Below are 11,706 nucleotides of genomic sequence, written 5' to 3'. Positions count from 1 at the left end.
ACATTTGTTATTAAACCTTACCACGAGAAGCGAATAAAGAAAAAAACACCTATCTCTAATGGAAGTGGATTAGAATTTAGAAGTGATCAGTCAGTAACTTTTTTTTTTTTTTTTTTTTTTTGTTGTTGTCCCAATGCTGGCGATTAGCCAGCAACCGTGAGAAGGTTGCGCCTTCTGCCCAAGTAGCACAGTCACGTCATAAACACGTCTTTTTTTGGGGTTCGAATTCAAAATGACGTCTTTTGAAAATTTGGAACGTCTTTATTACGTACCAAAATGGTAACAAAAATGACGTGTCAAACATGACCTAAATTGTACGTGTTTATCACGTGCCAGAATGGTACAAAGAATCACGTGTCGGACATCACCAAAAATAGACGTCTTTTTTAGGTGCTAAAAAGCGCGGACGTTCCCCGTACTGTAACTGCAGCTTGAGCAGTGCATGCTGGGAATCGTGGGCCATTTGCGGAATCGTGTTTTGATGGTATTGTTTGTGAATATAAATAATGTGTTTTGTTAAAGTCGCCTGTGATAAAGGTCAGCTTTAAGACAAGTAAGTATAATTCCTATCCTATTCCTATCTAGGTGCATTCTTTGTAAAATTCAGCAGATTGAGTATTCTACGGTTTCTTATTACAGTGTATTAAAATACCGTAGAAAGAACGAGGATACCTACATTAGGTTAACATTTGCAGACGCCTGTATCAAATTAAATATTTTAGGTAGAATACTATATAAAATATTAATAGTGAAGGTAGTAAAATGATAATGTATGTGTTTTTATTCTCAATAAACCGTATATGGGAGTGAGTATGCATGGGAAAGTATGTCATTCTGTGGTGCAGTTTTATTATACAGATCCGTAGATTGTAAAATATACGAAAAAAATTGGACAAGTCTTTAATTTGCCTATTTCATGTCGAGAACAGGACCAACCAACCTCCGCGGGGCTTCTAACCCGTTCCTACTACTACTACTTATACTATGAATCCGTATAATAAAAGCTGCACGCATTGTGGTACTATTTGCCAAGGCGAAAGACTGATAAATACAAGCAAACAAGGAGATGACAGTAAGTGTATGCTTTTGGAGGCATTACTGGAACAGACGGTTCTACTAAATTTTAATACATTTCTTACATTTTCAGGTTAGGTTAGAGCATTGTATTTCCTATAGCAGAATATGCACTAAATGAGGAGCTCCATTACTACTTGCAGATTGACTTCACGGGGGTTAGTGTAAATATAGAGTAGACGCATGGGGCAAGGTTCTAGAACACAGGTACCGTACCCCTTCCCACTTAATTGTAACAAAGACAGAAAAGAACGTGCCGTGCGGGGCTCTAACCCGCCTTCACTCGCTGACGCTCGCTCAACAATACTATGTGTTCTAGAACCTTCCCGACGCGCAGCATATTAAGTACAGTGCATAAAACACGAAATAACTTTTGCTAGGTGCCCACTAAAAAGCACAAATGCATTCTATTGGAATCAGTGCAGAAGCACAGCAAGAGGGCCCGAGCGGCAACGAGGGGGTGCGTTCGTAGGGAACAGGCACGTCAGCGACGGGGACTATGCGCGTAAAGAAGGATAATGGAAAAGCACACTTACGCTTACAATGATTTCACTATCACTCAAAATGCGGCTTTACTCGAGCAGACGGTTCTACCAAATATAAAATTTATAGGTATAATATTATAAGAAACATTTTTCGTGAAGGAATGAGAATGTGAATATAAGTAATTACTGTCAGTGTACAGCATATTGAAATGAATTTTAAGTGATCAGTGAAAGTATTGCATATGTAAGTGTGGTCTTCCACTATTCTCGTTTAGACGTATATTCCCCGTCGCTGACGCGCCTGCTCCCTACGGACGCATCCCGTCGCTGCCGTTCGGACCCTGTTGCTGTGCTCCTACCCCTGCTTTTTAGTGGGGAGCTGAAATAAATTGGTTCGTGTTTTATTCACTGAAATTGTTACGCTTTACGTCCACGCTGTATTTGTACTGAGGCCTGAAGTCAATCTGCAAGCACTAATGGAGCTTCTGATTTAGTTCATGCTCTGCTAAAAGAAATGCATTGTTCTAACCTGATATCCCCTTGCAGAATGGCCGCCAAGGCCTGAATTTTCTCATAGCGGGCCAACGGCGACGTGCCACCATATGGAGGCTACGGGTTGGCATTAAGGAGGTAAACTGTAGGTGTGGCAGGCCCCTCTTGAGCCGACTCTGTTGGTGGTTGTTGGTAGGCAGCCGCTGGTTTGCCCCCGTCCTTTCTACCACCAGATATGAAATTTGAATCGTTAACTTCGGCTTGGAGTTGGGAGCCAACTATGTACCACCCTTATAACAATTGTCAATTGTTAACTTCGGCTTCGAGTTGGAAACCATCTGTATCCCATTCCTTGTCAATTACTAACTTCGGTTAGAAAGATGCCACCTACTTTAACCGCATCCTTCCTTTCAATTGTTTTTCCCATAGTGCATCGAAGTGGCGGGTCAAGTACGTAAAAGTCACAGTCAAGAATCGAGTGTTGTGTCATTTTTAATGACTGTATAGGTGTAACACTGTTGCCACACTTGGTACAATTGTACCAAATTCAGCCCTTTTTGTCATTCATTGGCCCGTTGGTACCACGCTGGCATTTTCAGCCCCTTTTGTGAAAAAGTTGGTACTATTCTACCCAATTCAGCACCATTTAACAAATACTTGTCACCTTTTCAAAAGTGTCAGTAAGACTTTCCCTACGTCTCTTTCTTTTGATGTCTTTCAGGGAAGGTTCTAGGACCCTATACAATGGACCGCGGACACCTGTTAGTGACGGTGGGTAACCAGCTTGGAATTCCCATCCGTCATACCTGGACCGGTTTTACTTTTTTTTTTTTTTTTTTTTTTTTTTTTTTACAAATGGCAGTTTACTTACCTTATATTCTTACATTCTATTATTCTCCTTTGGTCGTGAAATAAGCAAGAATAAGGAGCAATAATTTATATTTTAATATTTTATTATAACGTACTATTTACACACAAACTCGAAAAAAATTGTAGGTGGCGTACTTAAAAAGCTAAGTTACATGCGTAATTCCTGTAGTTTTTGGACTTAACGTACAGCAGACGTGCAACTGAAAACATGTTTTATAATACTTTCCGTTTGCGGCCTCTGTTAAACTTCCCATGTGCGATAAAAGTTTAATCTATTTCATGGTTGTTCGGGTTACTTCTATTTGGATGTTTTTAAAAAGAGTAGTTTCTTAGTTTGCACTCTTGGAAGAGGGGGTGGGGGTGTTCTAGAACTTCACCTTTTTTAGTTTCGTGTTACAGAGCCATGTATTACGCTGGAAATAAAATAATGAATTCAGCCCTTTTTGTTTCAATTTGGTACTATTTTTCAGCCCACTCCAGAGCCAGGACTGTGGCAACACTGAGGTGTAATCAGTAACTTTGAAGAAGAATAAATAGTCGCTTTGTTATTTCAACAACATGTGTAAACTTTTTGCTGTAGTAACTTTCGAAGATAATAGCATAAGTACTGTTCCCAAGTGCTGGATTACAATTAACCATTGCAAATGACCAATTCTGAAAAAAAAAAAAAATAAAAAATAAAACGAAGTTGAGCAAATTTGTTGTTTTACATACTCCGCCGGAGACTTCTTGGACAAACCATCATTGCCACGTATTATATTCAACAAGTAGGTGTATATATTTGTTCCTTTCACAAATATGTATTATTATTGGCGTGGCGGTTTATATTATTAGTATGGGATTCACACCCCGCTGTCCATTATAGATTAAGATATAATCTCAATATATTTGCATTTTGCAAGTTTTAGTCAATGGGAATATGTGTACACAGTAGTAGATCATATCTTACTATCTGAATAAAGTTTATTTGTTAGTAGGGGCTACCTCCAAAACTGTATTTTGTAAGCGATGTTGCAGGGGTCAGATTAGGTGTAATTTAGAAGAACGTAATAAGGATGACTATGAATGCAGTGGCTATGATATTTAGTATCTCCCCCAATATTGCACATATAAGATTTACAGTGTGTTACTTACTTTACAAAATATAGCTGAGCTAGGGACAGCAGCGAAGGGAGTTAGAAGCCTCCAGGGCCCTTATCCTTCTACCTTTATCACAATTTAGACAAAAACAAGGTACTCGGAGATACTAAATGCCATCCAAATGCAGTTTTCTCTGGACAATAAGTCCTAATTACTTAACAATCTGACATACATTAATAGTGTGCATGTTATTATTCATTCTTCAGTAACTTATTTTGGCATTATGGTAGCAGACAGCTCTACCATACGTTAGGTTAGAATATTATTGGGATAGAAAGAAGTAGAAGTAGTAGCAGGAGAAGAAGGTTCAGTTAGCCTAGGTTTGGGTAGGTTTTGTTCTGTTAAATAATCGCAGTTCCTGTCATTTTTATACGCAATTTCCTTATTGGTATTCTGCAGCCTTCCGCCTCAATGGCAAGGTTCTAGATTACTGGTCCCCCTTCCCATTGGGCAGTAATAAAGGCGTGCCCTGCGGGGCTCTAACCCGCCTTCACTCGCTAACGCTCGCTCGGCAATACTGTGTAAATTAAATGTATAAACTTTAGTACAGAAAGAAACCAACCCAGCTACTAACCTACATGGGGGACCACTAATCTAGAACCTTCCCCGCCTCACTAAGTAGTTCCACCATAAAACATTTATTTTTCTCTGTATGTTCATTCCTAGATAAGATTTATTGACATATAAATTTTTAATTTGGAAGTGCCGTCAACTACTACTACTACTACTGCTATCAATACTACTTCTACTCCTACTATTGGTGCAATTAATTTCGAGAATAGAATACAACCCAGTCCTGCGAGGCTTTTAACCCGCCCTACTACTACTACTACTGTTTCTAATGTACGACCCAAAGTGAAGAGTTACTGAGCTGTCTGCTAAAGTTAAAAACTTATTTTGCGTCTACAGATTACGGGAAGATTCTAGAACCTTGATCCCAACATACAGGTAAATAGCCAGTTGGTCTCTTTGTATACCACAACTCTATACTTAATTCACACAGTATTGACGAGCGAGCGATAGCGAGACAAGGCGTTTTAGAAGCCTCGCAGGGCACGTTGTTTTGTCAATATTAAATTACAACTCAATGGAGAGGGGAACCAGTGTTCCAGAACTCCAGCTACCAAAGATAACATGCTCCAATCTCCCCTAAAAAGTAGGGACTGTTTAGAGATAGTAGTAGCAATAGTGATGTAGTATTTGCAGTAGCAGCAATATTAGGTTAGTTTAGATCCAGTATTCAGTCGCTGATTCGATCCCATTCGTTGTGGACAAACGCCGATGTGTGAGTTTTGTCGGTGTCCTCCCATTTACTTCCACTATTCATTAAACCATTCCGTAGTTAGCACCGTCTCTTTTAACCTCGGAGCATAAAACGTGGGACGTTAATATAAAATCTATTTCCTTCAGTTTTATGGGTAACTCTACGTGGCACATGTAAGATCTTGAGTGATAATTAACAAAATGTTGCTGAGCTAGCGAAGGAGGTTAGAAGCTCCGCAGGGCTCATTGTTTTCTACCTTTATCACAGTTTACAAAAAAAAAAAAAAAAAAAAAAAGCATCCCTGACAGCCGAAGGGCTGGAGCTGAAGTCACTGAGTGATCCAAAGTAAATTTGTGCCGTTTTATGTTCCACCAATGTGTCTTGTAGGCTAAATGGAACAGATGATTATGGTATAATTAGTGGAATGATAAGGTGGAATCGAACATGAGGATCACAAAAACTACAATGTATATAAAGCCTGGAATCGAACCGATTGCTAATTCTAATGCCCCAATAATTATTTTGGTACCAATATTAAATTATGCAAATATGTGTATGAATAAGGATTTTATAGATATGATATTGAGTTTATCGTCCAATGGTTATGCCATGTTGGCTAAAGGAGACTTGGACCTACTGATTATGGTGAAATTTGAACCACTTTGTTTCATTGAACCGTACCCTAACCGGGTATCGAACCCGGGACTACGCGCACCGAGGCAAGCGTCCTAGTCACTAGACCAAGCGTGCGTCCAAGGATTTTATAGTTTGCACACAAAAAAAGCCAACAATTTTCTGAAAGACATGACGTACTGCTGACGTTATTGAAGGAAAGAGAGCTCAATCCTCTTGTACCTCCTGATGAGTGTCAAATAATTAAGGACCCCCCTTGGTCTAGTAGGTAGCACGCTTGCCTTAAGTGCGCGAAGTCCCAGATTCGATTCCCGGTAGAATATAGTTGAACGAAAAAAGTGGTTCGAATTCCGTAAAGTCCACGTCTTCCTAGCCGCCAAGGCATAACCATGGGATGTTAAACTGCAACAAGCAAATAATCCTTTGTAACAGTGGCATCATTTAATCAATTGATAGCTCCTTTTTGTCGTGCTTCGCTACGTATAAACATAACTGCTTTACTGTGCTTTTTTTTCCAGCTGATAAATCTATTTCACAAGTGAGATTAGCAATCACAGTTTTTTAAGTAGCAGAAGATTCTTTACACAGTGGAGGTAGAACGGTTTTGAAATTAAAATACGTACAATGATGTACGTTTACAACCCTTAAGGAGTAACATTTAACGTACCGTATTTACTTGGATATGAGTGCCACATTTATTAAAGTCTAAGCATATAATTCGTGACATGCACGTATAATTGCATAAAAGTTTTTTGGTATAAGTGGTAGAAATACCTGAATATGCTATTTAATTGTTACCTTTTTAAGCTTATTTTATTGTTGCTGTTCTGCCCTTTTATTTTATTGATATATATATATATATATATATATATATATATATATATATATATATATATATATATATATATATACACTATTCTTTCCTACTAACTGAAAAGACTACTAAAGTTCGCACACAAGCAAAATCAACTTTTTTCCTTGAATGCCAAGATCTACAGCAGTGGCTGATCAAGCCCAAGGCCGGGGAGCCTAGGCTCCCCAAAGTTTTGAACATCAAAAATAATCGAAGCTATCAGTTATAAATCTTTTTAAAATTAAAATGGTTTGCGTAAACTCAAGATATACCTATTGTAATCTGCAATCTGGTTGCCCCTTCAAATTTTACCTTCTAGATCCGCCACTGATCTACAGGCCCCATTGTAAGGGAAGAGAAGATCAATGATCTTGTGTCTCCTTAGGACAATGACAAGTGGCCAAACTTTGTAACAATGGCAACATTTGACTCATTTGCTACTCCACGCGTGGCCTTAATGCCCTTCTGACAGATTTACTACTGATAAGAATAGTTGGTTTAGTTTGTAATTCTAGCATACCCACCTTACTTTAGAAGTCCATATTCCGATGCTCTAAATGAAAATCTACATTTGTCAAAGAAAATCAACATTTGTTTAATTTAGTCTTGCGAAAGCTGGTCTAACTTGTTTTTTCAAGATAGTAAATAGCCTTTAACAGCAATAGGCCTAACATTGCATGCAAGTTAAAGGTATTGCTTGAACCTACTAGTCATTGATTTTGCAGCTGATGATAGTTGCTAGTTGTGTGAATTCTCTTTACTAATCTTATGACATCTTCAATTTGATAAATGGTGTATAATAGTTAAAAGAGCAATAGTTCGAAAAAAGTATGAAGTTTTAGAAGCAGATTGAATTCCTGTCTTATTTCTAAAACTGATACAACGGTAAACATACCTGACTAACGGTATAGTCATTTTACAAGGTAACCAAAAATGTTCTTGCCGTTTTTGACGTTCAATTCATCATGCGCTCACAGAGAGGAAACGAAATGACTTACGTGCTTGCCAAGCGATCGAGAGTTAGTCTGACCATCGACCTTCAGTAATGCAAGCAATGTGAACACACAGCGTCATAGGTTGCAATGGTATGTTGTTCCTGCATAACAATGCCAAACTACAAGTGGCAAGCAGGACCCGGGAGATCCTTAATAAACTTGGCTGGGAGATACTGCATGAACCATATTCACTAGATTTTAAACCAACTGATTACCCTCTGCTTCTTTCCCTCGAGAACTATGTCCGTGGGAGATCCTTTGCTAATTAGGGAGATCTGCAGAACGCCCTCACGGACTTGCTTGCATCGAAGGTCGCCGACTTTTATCACCAGGTAGGGACCACCCCTCCGGGTTTGAACACCTTATCTCCGGGTTTCGGTACGATTTCTCCGGGTTGTACTTGTAGCAAAATTTTACTATCATATTCATTCACATACACTCTAAAAACGGTATTGTTATATTCAACCATAATTATGGTTGAATGTAACTATACAGTATTGTTAATATAGCGCCAGCAAGAATTATGACTGGGAGTACAATATTATATTGTTAAAAAAATTTAGCTGGGTCAACAATAATTATGGTTGTCCTAGACATATTTATGATGCCAATTATTGTACTTGCAACTATACAGCTGCTATATAGTTGGAAATACTCCCCGCCAAGTGAACTTTGTGGTGGACAAACACCGTGCTCGTGGGTTTTCTCGGGGTACTCCCGTTTCCTCCCACTTTCTTCATTCCACCATTTCACTCATCTCTCATTATCACCGTCTCCTTTAGCCTAACCGGCATAACCGTGGGACGTAAAACTCAAAGATTTCATTTTTTTTGGAAATACTATATGATATGGTCATCGGAACTATCCAAAAAGGTATTATGTTTGTCTCTACCATACAATATATGTTGTGACACCAACTTGTATAGTTGTTGTAACCATACTCGAAGTGCTAAAATAGTTGGTGTGACGTGTCCTGATGCTTTCACGACTATACTTTATGGTCAGTATAAATATCTGCGTTGTTAGTAAAACTATATTGTTGTGCTGCACTTACCATAAATATTGTTGTCCAAGAAATGTGGTATTGTTATCGCAGCTATAGTTTTAGGCTGTCTGTACTATGCATATCATGTTAATAACTATACCAGTATTGCTAAGGCAACAATACTGGTATGGTTATGGCCATACTATTATTGTTGCCCTAACAATACTGGTATAGTTGCCCTAACGATACTGTTATGTTGTGTTAGCAATACGGGTGTAGTGAGTGCTGCCATACTGTGAGAGTTATACGCGCCGAAAAAACCTACGAACTTAATGCAATTTTGGCTAAGAAAATTATCTGACTTGGTAGACAGTGTTGTTTAATTTTGAAGACGGAAATATTTACGCATAGGCATATGTGGGTTCTGATATTTACTGTTGGATCGCTTCCCAGCAATAAAGACGAAACCAAACAACGCTGTCTACCAAGCCAGATAATTTTCTCAGCCAAAATTGCATGAGGTCCGGAGTTTTTTTTTCGACGGATTTATATTGCATGGGATTGTTATTATGTAACATGTCTTAAGGAAGGATGTTGCCACACACAACTATGCACAAGTATTAAACTAGTTTAATGATAGTTAGCATTTTAGATGCAATCTTGTGCAGCAGCTCTCAGACTACAACGGCACCAATATTGCATATAGGCAGATTGTATCTAAAATGGTAACGATCCATGGTGGTATGTGTCATCATCCTGTTTCTTAAATGTGTTACATAATAGCAATGCAGTGCAATATAGGTAAAGTCCACAGTACGGCAACAGTCACTATAACAGCACTGGAATTGGCACAATGAACAGAAGTAGTAAAACTATACAGCAGCACCTGTAAGAATAATGTACAGACTACATGAGTTGATAGAATGCATATTTAATAATCTGATGAACCTTCCAACGTCACTTAAGCAACCGTTTTATTAATTTATTCCTATACGTTTCGATGATTTCTTTATCATCATCCGTGGCTCAATGGTAGAGCGCTCACTTCTAGAGCGAGGGGTTTCTGGTTTGATCACAGCTCACATGAAGTGGCCTTTTATTGGATAAACACTGTGTACGTGTCCTTTCTCGTGATTTCACCATTTCCTCAAACCCCGATTCATTCCATCATGTCGTTCATTATCATCATCATAGTTTTCATTTGCCTGGAAGCATAACCGTGTGACGTTAAACAAAGAAGTGACTTTAATGAATATTTATATTCACGAATTCACATAATGGTAAATTTTTCAGTCGTTAGAAAGAAGAAACACTATTATATTTCATTAACAGAAACCACAACTAAGGATTTATAACTTGAATGAACCGCTCGAAGTGTACAACTTCGACGTCACACAATATGTGACTTCCTGTTTGCGTCCTCGTATATAGTATATACATTCCTAAACTATATGTAAAATTAGTTGGCTTACCAGCAAATATTAAAGTTGAAAGTGCAACAGGGATTTTTAAACAATAAAATCATTGTACAATAATATAATCGAACAACAGACTGAAAATTTAAAAATTTAAAAGTGGAAGCAACTGCTATTATAGTAATTCGAACTCAGAAAGCGTTTAGAATATGGACTCAGCATTTAAAAGAATTCATTCTTAACCTACGAATTATTTTGCTGTAAATGTGAACAGAGGGCCTCGAACGCGGAAGTTCGTCAATCATTCAAATTCTTTACTGAACTGTTAAAATCAGTGTTTCTTTCTTACCAAAAAAGTGAAAAAATACCATTGTGAGAGACCTTAACACTTACTGACGATAAGAACTTGTAAAAATATATATGATTAAATTAACACAAAACGTGCTTAATTGAAATTCAAAGAAAGCGTTTCAATATAAGCTATATAGTCAAGTTACCTTCTTATCTTCATTTTTTTTTTTTTTTTTTTGCACTCATGCTTTTTATTTTTGGTTAATAGCCCATTAAAAGACCCATACTACCTATAGTCCGCTTCATCCAAACTGGCGTGTGGCATCAGCCAATAAGCTCAGAGTGTACTGTTACTAATCCTTCAGGGAGGAATCTAATCATTCTTAATTGTCCACAAATACGAATAAAATTAATTATGAATGATTCCTCACTGAAGGCTTAGTAACAGCACAATGCGAGCTTATTGGCTGATGCCACACGCCAATTCGGGTGACGCGGACTATAGTAATATAGACTTCGTTTAGTGCAATACCAATACTAATAATATAGGGTGTATGTTACAAAGGGAATGGATGTTCAAGATCTTTTGTACATGATTGTACACTGGAAAACTTCTGGGATATCTATTCTCGTATAAATATAAATGTCCACATGCTGATATAATTCTTTTTCCTTTCCTGTATCGTTACATTGAAAGAACAAACCCTTTAAATTATTGAGTATTATTATAGTGATTGTAGATAAGTATAATAGAGCTTTTAGATAATAATGGAAAAACTAACTTACTTTAGAACAGACTAATCCTTCTATAGGTACGAATTCAAGTACATTCGAGGGATAACAAAAGTATACGACTAGACCGGGAGACTTGGTTGTTCTCGGAGACCTGGGTTCGAGTCTCGAACCAGTTATTTCATATTTTTCATTCTTTGAATATGATGGAATTTGCACTCTGCATGGTAAGTCAGAGACCCAGGTTGGATTCCTGTCATAATATGTTGTAAGATAACTCAGATTAAGCAAACAGGAACCCCCAGAGGAAGTTAACAGAAATCTCGTAGTAACGAAAATTAAAAAAAAAAATCGTCTCATATATCATACATAAAATTACGCAAATATGAAGTTGTTAAGATACTTTGAATAAAAATTACTACGATCCATCAGAAGCTATTAAACAAAATGTCATGAGGAAACTTTGCCTTCAGTGTA

General features: G+C 37.7%; 1 long non-coding RNA gene across 1 annotated transcript in view; it reads left to right on the top strand.

Moving 5' to 3' along the window:
• The first annotated feature begins 454 nt into the window (after positions 1-454).
• LOC145681405 (uncharacterized) overlaps positions 455-11,706 on the top strand; it is a 34,680-nt gene continuing 23,428 nt past the window's right edge. Inside the window, exon 1 of the long non-coding RNA XR_014130775.1 lies at positions 455-553. This is a non-coding gene — a long non-coding RNA (uncharacterized LOC145681405). The remainder of the gene's footprint in view (positions 554-11,706) is intronic.

The sequence above is a fragment of the Thermobia domestica genome, chromosome 3 (genome assembly GCF_964235325.1).
Source record: "Thermobia domestica chromosome 3, izTheDome1.hap1.1, whole genome shotgun sequence".
Lineage (NCBI taxonomy): Eukaryota > Metazoa > Arthropoda > Insecta > Zygentoma > Lepismatidae > Thermobia > Thermobia domestica.
This window is presented reverse-complemented; position numbering and strand designations above follow the sequence as displayed.